The sequence below is a fragment of the Chlamydotis macqueenii genome, chromosome 2, assembly GCF_036417535.1.
Source record: "Chlamydotis macqueenii isolate bChlMac1 chromosome 2, bChlMac1.mat, whole genome shotgun sequence".
In the NCBI taxonomy this organism is placed as follows: Eukaryota; Metazoa; Chordata; class Aves; order Otidiformes; family Otididae; genus Chlamydotis; species Chlamydotis macqueenii.
In genome coordinates, this window is record NC_141557.1 from 3,189,466 (window position 1) to 3,205,452 (window position 15,987).

The window sequence follows — 15,987 nt, forward strand, 5'->3', positions numbered from 1 at the left end:
ATAGCTGCTTTTGTTTTAAACTCTGAATATATTATGGAAAACCTCAATCTTTACCTTGGAAATTTCTACAAAATGTATATGGAGACAGAATATGGGACAACAGAACAAAAAAAATAGTTTCACTCTCACGGAGAGATTAATTTTTCCAGAGATAAGAATTGCTTGCTCTGTCAGTAATTTTCCACTCTTCTCCTTCCCTTTGCTGTCAAGCATCCAAATACAATTGGGACAATTCAGGGGAGACTGAAGTATGGTTTCCTTGGTGCACATAGGAATCCATGCATTTATACTGTTTACAGTTCTGCAAGAGAGTTTTCTTGCATTTCTGGAGCTCAGAGCTGACTCTTCAATATTTCATTTTCTTAGTTTTACCAACACTCGGGCAGTGTGCCAGACTTGAATGGAGTACCAAATCAATATCTATTCAAAGCTTTACACTACTAAAACCATCTTAAAGCATTAGTAACCAATCTCTATTAAAAGTGTGTCCATTACAGACTGCTGAGGCCAAAAGAATTGTTGGAGTTGGCATGGAACAGAATAAGCAGTCTAATTCTACTTACACACCATCTTTGTTTCATTGGAACATCACCTAACACATATCAGTCATGATCAGTGAACAGGAACACTGGGGTTTGCAGTGCTCACAAGAGAGACATCTCTTGGAAGAAGCAGATTTTAAACTCTTAGCAGCAGGAATCAATTATCTGAAAAACAAAGAGTGAGTCCAGATTAATGTGATTTTTGGGCCACACTTTCACCAATAGTTGATCTGATCACAGCAGCTGGAGATTTTAATTTGCTCCTGCATCAAGGATGGCACATAGTGTTCACCAGTGCAGATAGTGCCACCATTTCATAGAATCATAGAATGGTTTGGGTTGGAAAGGACCTTTAAAGGCCTTCTAGTCCAACCCCCTTGCAAGAAGCAGGGACATCTCCAACCAGATCAGGTTGCTCAGAGCCCCTTCCAACCTGGCCTGGAATGTTTCCAGGAATGGGGCATCTACCACCTCAAGAGATTACACCAAAAGGTTGGTTTCCACAGCTGCATTTTCAGTTACTCAAAGGGAAAATACTCAATATAATGCTGCTTTTGGAAGAGCCACATTAATTTATAATAGCTAAGGAGCTGCCCTTGAATCTGCTGCCTCTATTCTGCTACACTAGTGTTTCACTTGAAAATGACTCAGTGTGAATGGGGTGTTGGCTTTTACTCACAAGGTCATGCATAACACCTGGGGAAAGATATTTTTAATCAGTAAACCTCATGTTCCAACCGTTAAGTAATTCTCTGCTTACTTTGTGTACTGGTCACAGATTTCTGGGAAACATTGATTACCTTCAAACCTGAGTTAGGTAGGTCTGAAGAACAACTGCAGGATTTTCAAGGAAAATGGCTGTAGCCCACTGAGTTTCAAAATGGCTTCGTTGCCTCTGAATTACTGTCAAAACATTAACCTCAGTGATAACAAGTTTGTGAAGGTATGGTACTGGAGATCTGGATGTTTGCTGTCATCCTCGTGCTGTGGTAACCCTTCGTCAATGCTACCTTTCATAACCTCTCTTCTTTCTAATAACAGAGGGACATGCTTGTGTCACAGACGAGAAGAGTCTAGCATGTTTTGTTTTTTTTTTTCATTTTTACCTCCTAGGTGCCTTGTTCTTACTTTTAATGTAGTTAAAAGATGTACAGATGGAAAGAAATGATGCAATTATTATGTGACAAACCTGTTACGACCAACACAGCATTACCTCTGAAGAACTGTGTAGGGCCAACTGATTTTGACCTAGGATTTAATCTGGATCTTTGTTTTGTGCTTTTCAGTTTATTGTCTGCCACGTAATATTCCTTCAGAAGTACGGTAGGAACTTATTCCCGAAGTCCAATACTAGACATGACTGGCAATGACAAAAATTGTCTAAAAGTTCTGTCATCCCTAAGTTTCCACCCTTGCCTCCAGGTTTATTTGTTTTAGAGGATTAGCTTCTCCATAGGAAGTAGCATGAATACAAAGAAAGATGCTAAGGCAAAGATTTTTCATAGATCAATCTGAAGTTGCTGTTAGTGGAGAATCTAAGAAATAAGCAGAAGATAGTTTTTTGGTTTTTTTTTTCCTGAGTCTTTGTGTTTACAATACTTGTAGAGCAAACTGATAATCTCAGAAATATCTGGGATACCAGACCCAGATCCTCTGGTGAGAGACACCAAAGCCAGGTTTTTTGTCTCCAGAGGATGAATATAGCAAATCCCTATATTCATTGTAAATCTGGAGTTCCCAAAGGATCAGTTCTACTTGTAGCTTTTTAAAGAGGTTACCAAGAGATCTCCTGGGAGATGAGAAAGGGAAAGAAGACTGCTACTCAGTTTCTGCGACTCTTCTGTTGCCAGAACTGTTTGACAGCCTTGAAAAGAGTCAAATCCTCTCAGATCCTGGGCCAATGCAGAGAGCTGCCTAGGCTGTATGTTCTGATGTTGGATGGATGTGGAAGCTGTCACACCTCGGTGGCTACTCTGGGAGAACAAGTCTAGGACTTTGTCCTTTGCTTGTTAATAGATTTTTTTATTTGATTCTCTCTATGATTGTCTTTGACTGAACACTTCAGAAACACGTATTGAAAGACACAGCAGAGATAAGTACCCAAAAGGCAGTTCATAGCTAATCATAAACACACGGCAGCTGTGTAGGATGCAGGAAAAAGAGCAGATGAGTCACTGCTGAGGAGTAGCTTTTTGACATTTGGTGTTGCTTTATCATCTAGAAAGTGTGGCTACTTTTGAAAACACAGATGAGATCATGTGATTCGTCCTCATTAAGCCTGTTATACTGCTGACTTTCCTTCTGTTCTGGTCTTGATTACATTTCTGTTTATAGGCTGTGCCAGCGGTTGGTTGCCATTGCCTACCAGAGACAGCAGCCCAGCAAGGCTTCGTGTGTCCGTTCACCTATCCCACAAACAATCTCAATTAATAGTCTCATCTCCCATATAGCAAAAATCTGATTTATTAAACTTCTTGCACTTCTTTCAGTTTGAGTAACGTTTGTCCATTGAGATGGGGATACCATTCTTGGGATCTTGCCTTGTAAAGCAATTTCAGTTCTGCAACCAGACAAACAACGTAGTACTTGAGCCTTCAGTTAAAGCAGTCAAACAGTAAAAGATTATTGCAAGATGGGAAGGGAAAGTAGAAAAAAAATATTAAAACTGCCCTTCACCTTATATTTTTTCATTGGAGACAGACAAAAATGAAAACCATCGGGAACTACGGCATCTTCAACATCCCACGGGGACTTCTACCTGTCCTTCGAACTAAACAGCATCTAATTACCCCATTTCAAATAGTCATTTTCTGTAGAGCAGGAAACAAGCTCCTGGGTGACACCAGAAGTGAAGTTAAGACCTTTGTTGAGCACAGCCACAGTAAAGAATAAAGGGCTTAAAAACATCAGGGGCAAATGAATAACAAAGAAGAGGATAATCAGAGGCAAGCATCTAAAATATTTAATTGCATGCTGAACTTCCATTTATTCAGAGAGAATGTAGCTATGTCTTACTAAATTTTGGGCAAATTGCCATGGTGTTTTTCTAATGCCTGTTGGGCCGGAGTTCAGCAACATGATGGAGAGTTCAATTTACTGCCTAAGCAAAGAGCTCTCCTTGATTGTTATACACTAATCATCTGATTGGACTCAATTGCCATGAGACCTGCCCTACAAAGTTTACTAATAAGAACTGACGGAGCTATTGATAAGGATTTAAAAGGTTGATACACGGGATATTAGCAAAGTATTGAATTTAACTGCTCTCCAGCTACTGTTACAGAAATATGTAAGACTGTTTCATACCTCTTGAAAAATTAATAAATATCATCTCCATATCAAGGGACTTTTGTAACATGTCATTAAGGTTAGGCACACCCTCTTCATGTTAACAAGTTATGATGAAAATATGAAATGTGGGAGAAGAATAAAAAGTACATGCCATTGATGTGCATGTTGAATCACACATTCGACCCCATTATCCTTCTGAATATTTTAAAATTGAAAATTAAAGTTTTGAAAATTTTGAAGAAAGGAATAGCTTGAAGATACAGCGCCTAAGGGGCTTAGAGAAGATAGCAGATTGAACCCAGCTCTGATCTTTCTGTGTTAACATGGTTTAAATTACTGTAGATGGGCCTGGTGCCCTCAATGCCATAATGAGTTTTTTCTTGTCTTGGGCTTCACATGCACAGAAAGCTCAGGACTCTTCCTTCCTGAGCTTTTGCAAAAAAGATAAAGCCATCAACACAATTTCCTTGGCACTGTGGCAAGTCAGACACAGGCATTAGCACTTGGGTGTTTATGCCAAGAGATGTAATGGGGCAAATTGTGAACAGATCTATTGTTCTTAGCAGCGTCCCAAAGGGGTCTGCAGGGAGCCAGAATATTTTTGCATCTTTAAATCCCTTATTTGCAAGCAAAACATCCTAGTTTCCCAAAAGCTTAACAATTTAGGTGTGCTCAGTCTGTGGGAACATCTCCAGATTTGTCAGAAGCCGGTTTGTAGAGAGTAAGTCAGTATTCCCTTTGCCTGACTGTTCACTAAAAAGATATGTAGTGATACCAGTAGTTTTGTTGGGGTTTTTTTCCTTTATTGAAAAACTTTGGTGACTGAAGAAAAACCCTTTTCCTCCTAACACAAAAAAATTCAGCACAAGCCAATAGAAGTAGTGGGTTTTTCACTTGTGTGTTGACCTATGCTACCAGCTCCTCCTGGAAGCAAGTCTAGCAAGCTGTAATAATAAAGCTTACTTTAAGAATCCAGACAATTTAATCGTTAGTCGTTCTGGACAGCGGTAGAAAAAACCCTGCTAATAATTAAATAAGTAGATAATATTAGTCAACCTATTTAGAATCTATCATCTCCATTTTCACAAGCTTTTTCCTGTCAATACGCAAGCATTGAAGGTGCCACGGGATAAATAAATTAGCCTGGTACAGCAGTGGTTCTTATGAGAAGGATATCAACACACAAGTTGTTTACACTGGTTGGACTGGTAGTGGTCAACTGAGAGCACCCTGCTTTCTTCCTGTGTCTGACAGACATCCTTTTGTTGCTGTCTACTAAAATAATTCTGGCTTTCAGCACCACTTGATGCAAACAAGAGTTGAAAGAGGAGGATATAAAGAAGCAATAGAAAGACATTAGAGAAAGCCATGGTGTTTCTTACAAACCTTAGCAAAATTCACACATAAGGTCTGAGTTGGTCTAAATAATTTTCTGGGCTGAGATCCTTCCAATTTTTTTTACCTCATTCCTACCTGTGCCGCATAACTTGTCTACTCCTTCAGAAGGGAAGGTCCTGATAGATTTAGCATGTTGTATTGATCTCAGTGCCGTAGATAGAAGCTATTATTTTACACAGTATCACCAAGTAATTGTCATAAAATAATTGGCTATGTGCAAGCTTTTCACTTTGTGCCGAATGCTGTAACTTGATAGAAGGTGAGAGTCGGACAGAGTGGCCACTAACGCTTAGAAAGATGAGACCCCTGTTTTGTATATGATTCATCTCATAGATTAAGATGCTGAAATTTTGGTGTTGGCATGTGAGACAGCTGCCTAACCCCTACTACAATCAATCCAGCCAATAGATGTCTCCAGATGAGCAGATGTGTAATCTCCCATTATAGTCTACTGAAAGCTAGTCAGTGCAGCTCAGAGTGCGATTTAGCTCATCCTGAGTAGATTCCTAGGGCTTGATTGAGTTGCCTGGAAATAAACATTTGGTGACATTTGGGGAACTTGAGGGTATTTTGCTTTACCTCCAGCTGCTCCAGAAGAGGGGGGCCCCCTTAAATCTTGGGTCTCCTCTACCAACCTTGTACAGATGTCTTGGGTATTCTAGAGATTCAGAAAGCACATTTCTGTTGTTGAAAATCAAGAAAATTCAAATGTCAGGCTAATGTTACTGAATTTTAAGAGCTTCCTGAATTAGTCTTATGTTAGAAGGCAGTAATTAGCATGTGTATGCAGGTAACTACAAGTCACTTCATCAAAAATCTATTTGGTTTAAATTAGATTTATGCATCTACCATTTTTCTAAATTCAGAAGCATTTTGAAGCTGTGGATTGGCCTTCATATCCCCAAAATACAAGCTGAGAAAATGACATTATAGACCTATAACAAGATTTGCAAAATCTAATGGAGTGCTGCAGAGACACAACAAATACTTATATTCCAGAGTTTCTTGAAACTTGTTTCACATAAATGGAGTCTGACATTCATCCAGTAGTTCTGGACCCAGCCAAAACAGAGATGATGAAAGCACTCAGAAGATCTCAAGGGCTGTATGATAGTTTCTGTAACTAACACATCCACTGTCTTCCACTGACCGTGCAATTCCATCTGTGGTGCACTTGCCTTCGTCTTTTCACCAAATCATTGACTTCTGTCATCCTTTCATAGCAAAGAAATATCACCTAAAGATCTCCAGGGGTAGAAAGAGAGGCAGTAACTATAATCCTCCATGTCATTATGCTAGATTATTTTTTTTGTATTCGGATAGTGCCAACAGCTCCAGCGAAAAGCTCAGGCCTCACTTGGGGTAAAAGAGGGTAACAAGATGGTGCTGGGAATGCTAAGGAACTTAAAAGCAAAAGCAACTGAGCAAGCTTCCAGAATTTCTTTACATTGTGAAAAGCAAAGTGACTCCAGAAACCATTGTTTAAGAAAATATCAACCTGTAACCAACTTCTATTTGAATCCCTAGACATTCAGAACATGATGATTTTTGTCAACCCAGGTTGTGTTCTGCATTCTTTCATAGCAAGAGGGATGAGCTGTTGCTTCTGTAAACTCCAGTTCCTTTTATTTATCAGAGTGAAAAACTGGTCCAAGGAGAAAAGATTAAGATCCTCCTGGCTTTCTCAGTAAACCTATGAAGGTTTCTCAACATACAAGGTCAAAAATGGAATAACAGCTTGCAGACATTTACTTATTGGGTCTTCAGTCTCCACCAAAACAGAACTGCAAAATTAAGTTTGGATACAGGTTCTTCCACATGGAGGTCAGTGTTTCTAAGATTAGTTTACTTCTCTGCTTCACATAGTTGTATCAAAATCTGTCGAGTGCCCCCATAAGCAGGAGTGATATCATTGAGTAGACATACCCTAAAGCTCTTGTTATCAGAGCACTTTACACCAGAAAGAGTCCTCAGCTCTGACCCTGTCAACAAACATCTTTGCAAGTAAATGTGTTTGTGTATAATGACTTGGACCAAGGAATTCACCTAGCTAAGAAATCAACTCACCAAAGGAGTAAGGAGGAAAATATGTCTTCAGCCAGATCAACATTCTGATAAAACAGCAGTTAAGTGAGAAATCTTCTGAGAGTTTTGCTGGGGTTTGTAGTTAAGCATCTTTCAAGCTGTATATGTTTGTCCAAGAAAGTTATTTGTTGCACAGAAGTACCCACAAACCGGCTGTATTATATAAGGTGACTGACACAAAGCATCCCAGTTTTCTAGATTCCCTAATTTCCGACATGAAAGACTGGTAAACACTGTGCAGAACCCTTTTAGCCTAATTTCAACTGTGATAGACAGAGATGGGCATAATGGTAGGTGCTGGAAGAGGCATCCCAGGACAGGCAAGCCCACTGAAGGCACTGTGAGAGAGAAATAGAGTGGTTTGGGTTTTTTTTTTAAATTTTACTTTATTTGTTCAAGAAATAAAAGCTTTGTTTGACATCTTTCCTAACAATCATTGCATATTTAAAGACGCTGTACAGAACATAGCTTGTTTAGCCACAAATTTCATTTTGGATAGCCCTGACTTGCAGGCAATGTCATGAGACGTCCAAGTTTTGAATAGCAATTCAAGTAACCTCTCCATTTTGATTGAAATCCTACAATATGAGCTAGGACTTAGAGACAAAAAGCCCTTTATATAGTCATAAAATCTGCTTTGCTGCACCTGAAATCACCTTACTGGCCATCTAGGTAGTAACTCATTTCCTCTTTATCTTGCACCTTGTGCCACATCCACATTGGAAGTGGTCCTGTGATAGAGACTTTAACCTGATGAGCTGCCAATGCTTAAAAAAAAATAATTATGGTAGACATTCTTGAGTAGAGTGATCTCAAACGTCAGAAAGCTTGACCCTGTCTTGTGGTTTTTTTTTTTTTAATCTTGTCTCTGAGAGATGTTTTCAAAGAGAGAGGGGAAAAAAACCCAAACAAACCTATGTATCTATCTAAAACTATTCCTCACAGGCAAAGTAAAATTTCAAGGTTAATGTTGTGCCTCAAAACCCTGCTGAGCAGGAAAAATGGCATTTGCCACACATCTCTGACACAATGTTCCCTTCTATTGCTTTACATCATTTGTTTTTAAATCTTTCCCTTTTTTTTTTTTTGCTCTTTTCATTGATGATTTGTACACATCTTTCGGTCTGAAAAGGTAGATCAGAAAAGATTAAGGGGAAAGGAGCAGCGAAAGAAGCCAGGACATAATTTTTCCATATCTGCATTGCATAAAAATGTGCCCTCTAGGTGACACAGGGGAGAGTATTACACAAGCTATCACATTTTTTAGCACTGTCACACAGTTTCTTCCTGTGAAGCAATGGCAATGTTCTGCTATCACAGCATGCTCCAGTAAAAGATAATCACAGTGGTTTTTATTTATATCTGTATTTAAAACATTTTCAGAAAAAAAAAAAAAAACCAAAATAGAACAAGGCAAACTATTGTAGATCTACAATAACCAGGCATTTTTATGCTCCCCCTTTGGGTGACACATAAAAAGAGAGATTAAGGTGTTTGGAAAGGACTAAAGTGAAGGAAAATGTTCAGAAGATGGATGAGATAAATATTTATTTTTTTTCTGCAAAATCTTGCATTCTTGGTCTCTCAGGATATTTCTAAATCCTCTTCTTTGAAACACGAAATCACGAGAAAAAAAGGAATTTCCCTTGTTATACATTGCTATACATCTGAGTATGACTGCAGCTTTCCTTATAGGTAAAAAGCTAACTGGGTAAGGAGCTGAATTTATTTGACCATAGTCTATGGAAGGTTCAGCCTGCTGTTGGCATCAGAATTAGGGCATGGGGTTGGGACTCAACTTTTTAAGTCTCAGTTATGCAACATACTGGCTATGCATCATTGAAAAACTCACAGATTAGTTGCCCAAATTGTTTTGGTGCACAGCACCTGACATAAAGGTGCTCCGTGTTTTGAAAGAGCCTTAGGAACCATCAAATCCACGTCTTAGTTTTCGTCATGTCCTTGTCATGACTCCTTGAAGACAAGAAGGAGGGAGTAGAGTGAAGATTGATTTTTCAAAAATTGCTGAGATCTGTTGTGGCGAAACCTCATATCTCACAATTTTACATGTAAGCTGATCTGGTACTTCTCCAGGTGCACCATTCTTTCCTCGCTTTGGGGCAAAAAGCCTCTGCTTTCCCTCACCCTAACACTTCTCTGCTCTGTATTTGTACCTAGCTAAGGGCACGCTTGTCCCAGGTTTTCACAGAGGTGTTCACGTTAATCTGTAAAAGCAGAAAAAAATAGGATAATGGTACTTCCTGCCAGTAGAAGCACAAATCCTTTAGCAGCCATGAGGTGTTGAGGAGATCTGTGGGAGTTGCAAGTGTGTAGGAATGAGGGGACATGAGTGGGAAGACTATGCTCCCCAACCAGGTGCTACATCTCTTGTTCACCTCCAACAAGGGCACCTCTGGGAGTGACCACCACTTGTTCTGACTCTGTGTCCCCATCAAAGGCTGCTCCACTGAGTTGCTTTCAGGCAACAACAAACCTGAAGCATTAAGAGAGTCGTTAACGATAACATGTGAGGCAATGTCTTCTTTAACAAAATAGTGAAATGAGGGGGGAGTAACACTTTCTGTTGGTCCTTGTTAGAGTTCACTTCTGTAGCTGCAATGACCAGAACAAGAGACTTTGTATTCAGCACAGCCCTAATGCCTGTAGAGAAAACCAAACTCACTGCATCTTGCTGTGTCTGGGTTCTCACTGCTCTCTTTCCTGGGCAATTAAAACTGCTGCTACTCTAGCCCATACCTGTCACCAGGGAAGGTTTTAATGTACCAGGCAGATTGCAGGCTGGGAAATAACCTCTAAAGTAATGTCACAAATCAACAACTTTACACAGGGCGGTTTCTATTTTGAGGTTGCAAATCAAGCTGAACCTGTTGGGCCAGTGTTTGCTTAAACCAGCTGCTACCAAAACAATGACAAGAGACAAGGCAGGAAACGACTAACTAATGACATTCAGTGGACGATGAAGTGGAGATGAGGCTACTATGCTGAGAAGTGGTTTCTCAAAACAGAGAGTTAACAGACTGCGTGATCGTCTGAAGAAATTGAGAAAGAGCTTACTTTTGAGATCTCCAGAAACAGGGTACAGATGAGATTCACTTAGAGGATTTTAAAGGAGCTGGCTGCCCTGGGTTTCATAGATGGTGGATTGTTTCTGTGAGGCAGCATGTTTCACACCAGGCTTTGCTGAAGTCCAGTTTTACAGCTTTCAGTAACAGCAGGCACCAGCGGGTGTAAATCCAAGTTGGTCATACTCAGCCCTCCTGACATGGTGCCTCAAATAAAATGAGGTACTGCTGAAGTGAGATTAAGAGAGGAATGAATGGTTGAAATATCTGGGGTATGACAGAACTGCAAAAACATAGGTGTCTGTGGTAGAGCTGTTTCACTGGGGCTCCCTCAGGGCTCCCTGGTGCTGTGAAAGGGGTCTAGAGCACAGTTCGTCCCATCCTAAAATGGACAGCCAAAACAGACCCACTGACTGACTACAGGGGAGATGGGGTGACTGCTTCACTGGTAAATGTCTATTACAACTGGTAAATTTTGGATACATGAGTTGAATCCAACCACTGTAATCAGGATGCTTTAAGAGATTAAAGAAGACGAATAAGCACGTCATCTGAATAGATTATCTGAATACGACATTTACTTCTCTCCATTCAGTGCACACAAAAACCAGACTCTGACACGCACGGATAGCAGACAGGTTAAAACACTTGCTGTCACCTTGAACTTTGATGTCACTGCAAGTGTGTGAATACCTCTTGGGTATTACAGTCAGAGGTGCGATTACTGACTGTTGTTCTGACCACAGCAAGCAGAGAGATTTCTTTGGTTCAGGCAGTATAAGTTTACTGGGGAAAAGGAGTCTTGCAGAGAATATCGTTATGAGCTAAGACTCTGTGACTAAAGTTTACGAGAAGTCAAACGTACATGTTTTTATGATCCTGAAAACAAATTTATACTGTGGAACATCATAAAAACACATACCCTTGTTAAATTCTTGCCAATGTGAATGACTGATCATTCAAACTGGGCAGTCGTGTCCTCAGTCAAAGGCCATGAACAGCCTGTGCCCCTCTTTGTAGTCAAAAACAAAAAAAAAGAGTAATTCAACACTGAAGTAAGAAACTTCCTATTTCAGAATAAATATAAAGTTGAGATATGGGTATTCCTCGGAGATTTCTTTTAATTAAACAATCTGGTTTTTCTCTCTCTCTCTTGGTTTTTTTTTTTTTGTTTTTTTTTTTTAATTACCAAACATCTTGAATAAGTCCGCTCTGACACGGAGAGAGTCTGTTGAAATTACAGAGGCACAGTATGTGGAGATAGAGAGGAAAAAAATATAATCTTCAAACCTGGTTTTAATGAAGCAAAACATTCCTTTAATGCCAGCTGGCTAATTAGTAAGAGGGGCAATTTCTCCTGTGTAGCATAATTATCAGAAACAAGGCCAGAAGGCACCTCACATATCGCATAAAAATAAATACTCTTTCCATATCACAGAAAAGGTTGCCAGCTAGAGAAACTGGAAGGATAATCTTGATTGTCAGCTCTTGTGTGTAGAGTGGCTCTGTATCGAAGGACACATTTTCCACACTGGAGGGGGAATATCTCCCAGAACAGGACTTGAACAGCAGTGACTAATCTGGCAGGAGGTGTCTGAGAGTGATCCTGGATCTGCATATCCATGAGCATCCCGAGATGCATTGAATACCTGTTTTCCAAATTACCTGCTGCCTCTGCCAACACCAATCACTCAGATGGGCTGAGCTGGCTGCCGACTGGTGTTGCATCCCATAAGCTGTCAACGAAGCATGTATCTGCTATATGTCAGTTAACTCTCAGCCATCACCACCTTACTTTGACCTATAAAATTGCACCTTTCAGAACAAACATTTCATGTGAGAAATATGTTTCTTCTCTGTGCACCAAGAGCACAGAACTTGACAAAATTTTGAGGCTTCCCATCAAAATTCAGCATGGTAGATTGGGCTCAAAATTACCGTGCAGAATCTTTCTCTCCTGATTCAGCTGTACTTTCACTGTTACCTGTATCCTAGTCAGGAATATATTTTGTGTAGTATTTGTGCGGTAGCATATGCTCAGCCAACAAAAATCTTTTAGCAATATGATGTAAAGCCTATCTGGGCATATGTATCCCAAATATGTTGGGATATATTTTGATCCAACTAAAGAAACAAGCATTTCCCAATTCCTTCAAAGGGAGATGAAAAAGCTTGAACTCGTCAAAAAGTGTACTTCACTACCAAATGAAGATCTACATCAATGACACTGAAAATATATTTGTTAGGTTTTTTTTTTCCTGCATTTATTTTTCAGGAATTAAAAAATCTAATGGGTAGTTTAAATTTTTTAAAAATTAACTAGAGCTACAGATATGCTTTTCCCCCCAAATTCCATTTCATTTCTAAAAAACTTATTTTAATTTTTGTTTTTTTTTTAAGAAGCTAGAGTTAAAACTACATACTTCAATGCTGAGATAGAGTTGTTTTTCATGATTTCTGATTCACTGCAGATGGTGAAAATTCATGTTCTAACTTGAAATCAGAAAACAGTTTTCAAAATCTTCAGTGTAGCAACAGAAGCTGTTTTTCGTCTGATAACATAGTGATGCCTTTGTTTGGAATATATAGTGCTGAATGTGCTATTGTGCAGGTTGCATCTGAAGAAAAATACTTAAAGTAACATTGAAGCTGCAGTTAAGATCATTCAGAAGTCTGAAAACACTAGAAGTATTTGCCTGTGCAAACTTATCTTCCCTTTCTACCTGATGAACTAAAGCTCAACCATATTTTTTTTTGACTGCATTAGTGCTTTTATCAGTAGGACAGTGCTCTTATTCAGTGTACTGGTACTCTTTCAAACAGGCAGCTCATCAACGTTTGATTTTACCTTACTTTTGCCGTAGCTCTGTATCTTATTTACTGAACATTCCTCAAACTCCCCAAGGTCTGAAGACAGAAGTGTATTGGCTTCTTCCAGGTTCTTGTCACTATAGTAACTGTGAATTGCACAGACATGAATGGAATTATTTTTCACAACCATGGTGAAGTGAGGTGCTACACTGATCTCCACTTTCAGGTAAGAAACTGAGACACAGACAATTTAAGATTAATAAAAAATAAGTGAATTCAGTGCTTGATCTGACAGACAAAATGTTAGACTGACTGGTAGCTGTAACCATTGATGCTAGAGATACCATTAGGTGAGCTGGTCACCCTGGACATCTTCCTCTCCTTGAAGAGGAATAGACATTTTGAAAGATGACTCTTCTGATCTATTTTAGATGTTAACTTTTGGACACTCTGACTTGCAATACATTCCTCTGTGTCTCTGTGCTGTACATCTCCATTGACTCTAAAACCGATTTTTTTTTTATGTTCACTTTTTCAGATATATAGATTTATAAAGAAGACACCAACATCTGTTCAGATGAATCCAGCTCAATGAAGGAAAAAAGCATCCCAGAGAATAGTCTGTGTGCTGATGCAATCCTGTTTCAACCTCAATATGATCCCCTGGGGGCACTGAATATCTTCAAACCCAAAGCCTACGACTTCTGTCAGCTCCTCAGCTGAGGATTCAGTTGAATCAGAACATCTCGTCATCCTTCTTTCTTCTCCAGATTAATTTAAAGTCTTTGATGATGGGAAAGACTATGGTTCCCTAATCCAGACACTAATTACAGACTGGTGCCTAGAGCACTTTTTTAGAAGATGTGTATTTGAGGCCATGGAAATAAGAAGGACCTGGCATGCCAGTGTCTTATTTGGTACGAGCGTGGTCCAAGTATGAGGCTATCGTCTACGAGGTGAGCTCAAAAATGTGATTATCACTGCCTCTTCTGAGACAAAGATTCCCAGCTCTGGAGACCACAGGGTCAAAATCACTTGCTTACAGCATTGTCTGAAGTGCTGATGTCTGGAGAGGGACAAGAGTTTAAACTATGTCCCTCTCCCACCTCCAGTCTACTTTGTCCTATTAGCTGTCTTACTACAGCACTTAAAGTACACAGAGGCATTTTAGTCTCCACTCTGAGGCGACAGAATTTCCTTATCTATTATAAATGGAGCTTTCATGTCCAACAACAAATCTGGACTATGTTATAAGGAGCTGTAGCTCAGGTCTGTACAGAGACTTAGGCAGGACAGGGTCTAGTTGCCATGGCTGAAATTTTCCCTTTGCAGCCAGCAATGCTAAGGATGGGGATTTAGCCTCCCTGTCTTTCCCACTAATTCTATGTCTGCTTTTAGATCAACATAAAGTGTGCAGCCCAAGTTCACATGGTTTTACTGGGAATCAAGTTCTATATTTTCCATTGAGATCCACATTACCCATTTATTTGAGTGGTTCAGCCAGCCAACAAGGGCACAGGAAAAGGCAGATATTCCTATAGGTAGGTGCTGACATGCGTCCTCAGACAGGCGTCCTGAAAGGATGTCTCAGAAGCAGAAATCACCTTTTAATATTTGGTGGCCTTAAGCTACGTCTACAGCAATATTTAGAGTTCATCCTGAGTCATCCTCAACCATTCCTCACCACTGGAACTCTTTTACCCTCAACTTCACTTTGCTTTAGAGTACCAATCCCATGGTGGTGCAAAACATCTTCTGGATATGTTTTCTCTGTCCTTCCAAATTTGCCACTGCCTATGGGCAGCTGACGTGGACGGTAAGTTGTAGAAGTACTAGAAGTCAGGAATGGGGAACTGTGGGATTGCTGAGGAGGTTTTGCAGTGTTTGAGTCCCTTAGGCTCAGATATGGCCATGGATGGCTGCCAGAAGTGAATGAAATGCAATTACAGTGTAAATGGTGTGTAAATTCAGGCTTAAGACTATGCTTAGATTCATTTGAGCTGTTTGTATAAATTTAGCATATTTGTATAAACAATCGTATAAATTCATTACCAGTTGTGATATAGTAACCATCTGGTTAATGAATTCTGCTTATTTCTCTCCTTGGGAAGAGGCATACTTATCTCCAGCAGTTTCTTTTTAGTGCATGCTAAAAATCCGTCTGAAAAAACATATAAATTTATTGGCCTCCAGAGCTACTGTCTTCTTTACTGCTTGGTACAAAACCAGTCTCTTCCTTTCACAGTGTCTCCCTGGGCTTCTGAAACTTGCACTCCTGCCTGCAGGGGGTCTTGTCTCTGTCCCCACCACACTTAAAAGCTGATGGTTCCAGAAACACACCCCTGAACCCCTCTGGGAGGATGAGTCTCCAAGTTCCTGGTGGACAGCACTGAGCCTAGGCTATTTCACAGAAGCTAACTAGCACTATGTTTCCGATAAAATTCAGTGTATGGTTATGTGAAACTCTTTTTTTGTGACTTTTAACTGCATAAAAATCACCATTGTGCTTTGTCATTGTCATGCCTGAGGGTCTTTTCTCCATGAACCTGTTTATGGCCTTTCCTTGACCTCTGGCGTCTTCTGCTAGCACTAAGCTGCCATCAATTGATTCTCTCTGGCTCACTAAGTGATGGAGCCAGCAAATTCATCACACTTATTTTCCATGCCTGAGGTCAGATAGATCCTTATAATTACATGATATTTACCTGATAAACATTTACAGCCCTAAATGTTAGTTATTAACACAGGAGGTGGCTGGTATTTGTACTAGAGAGCTA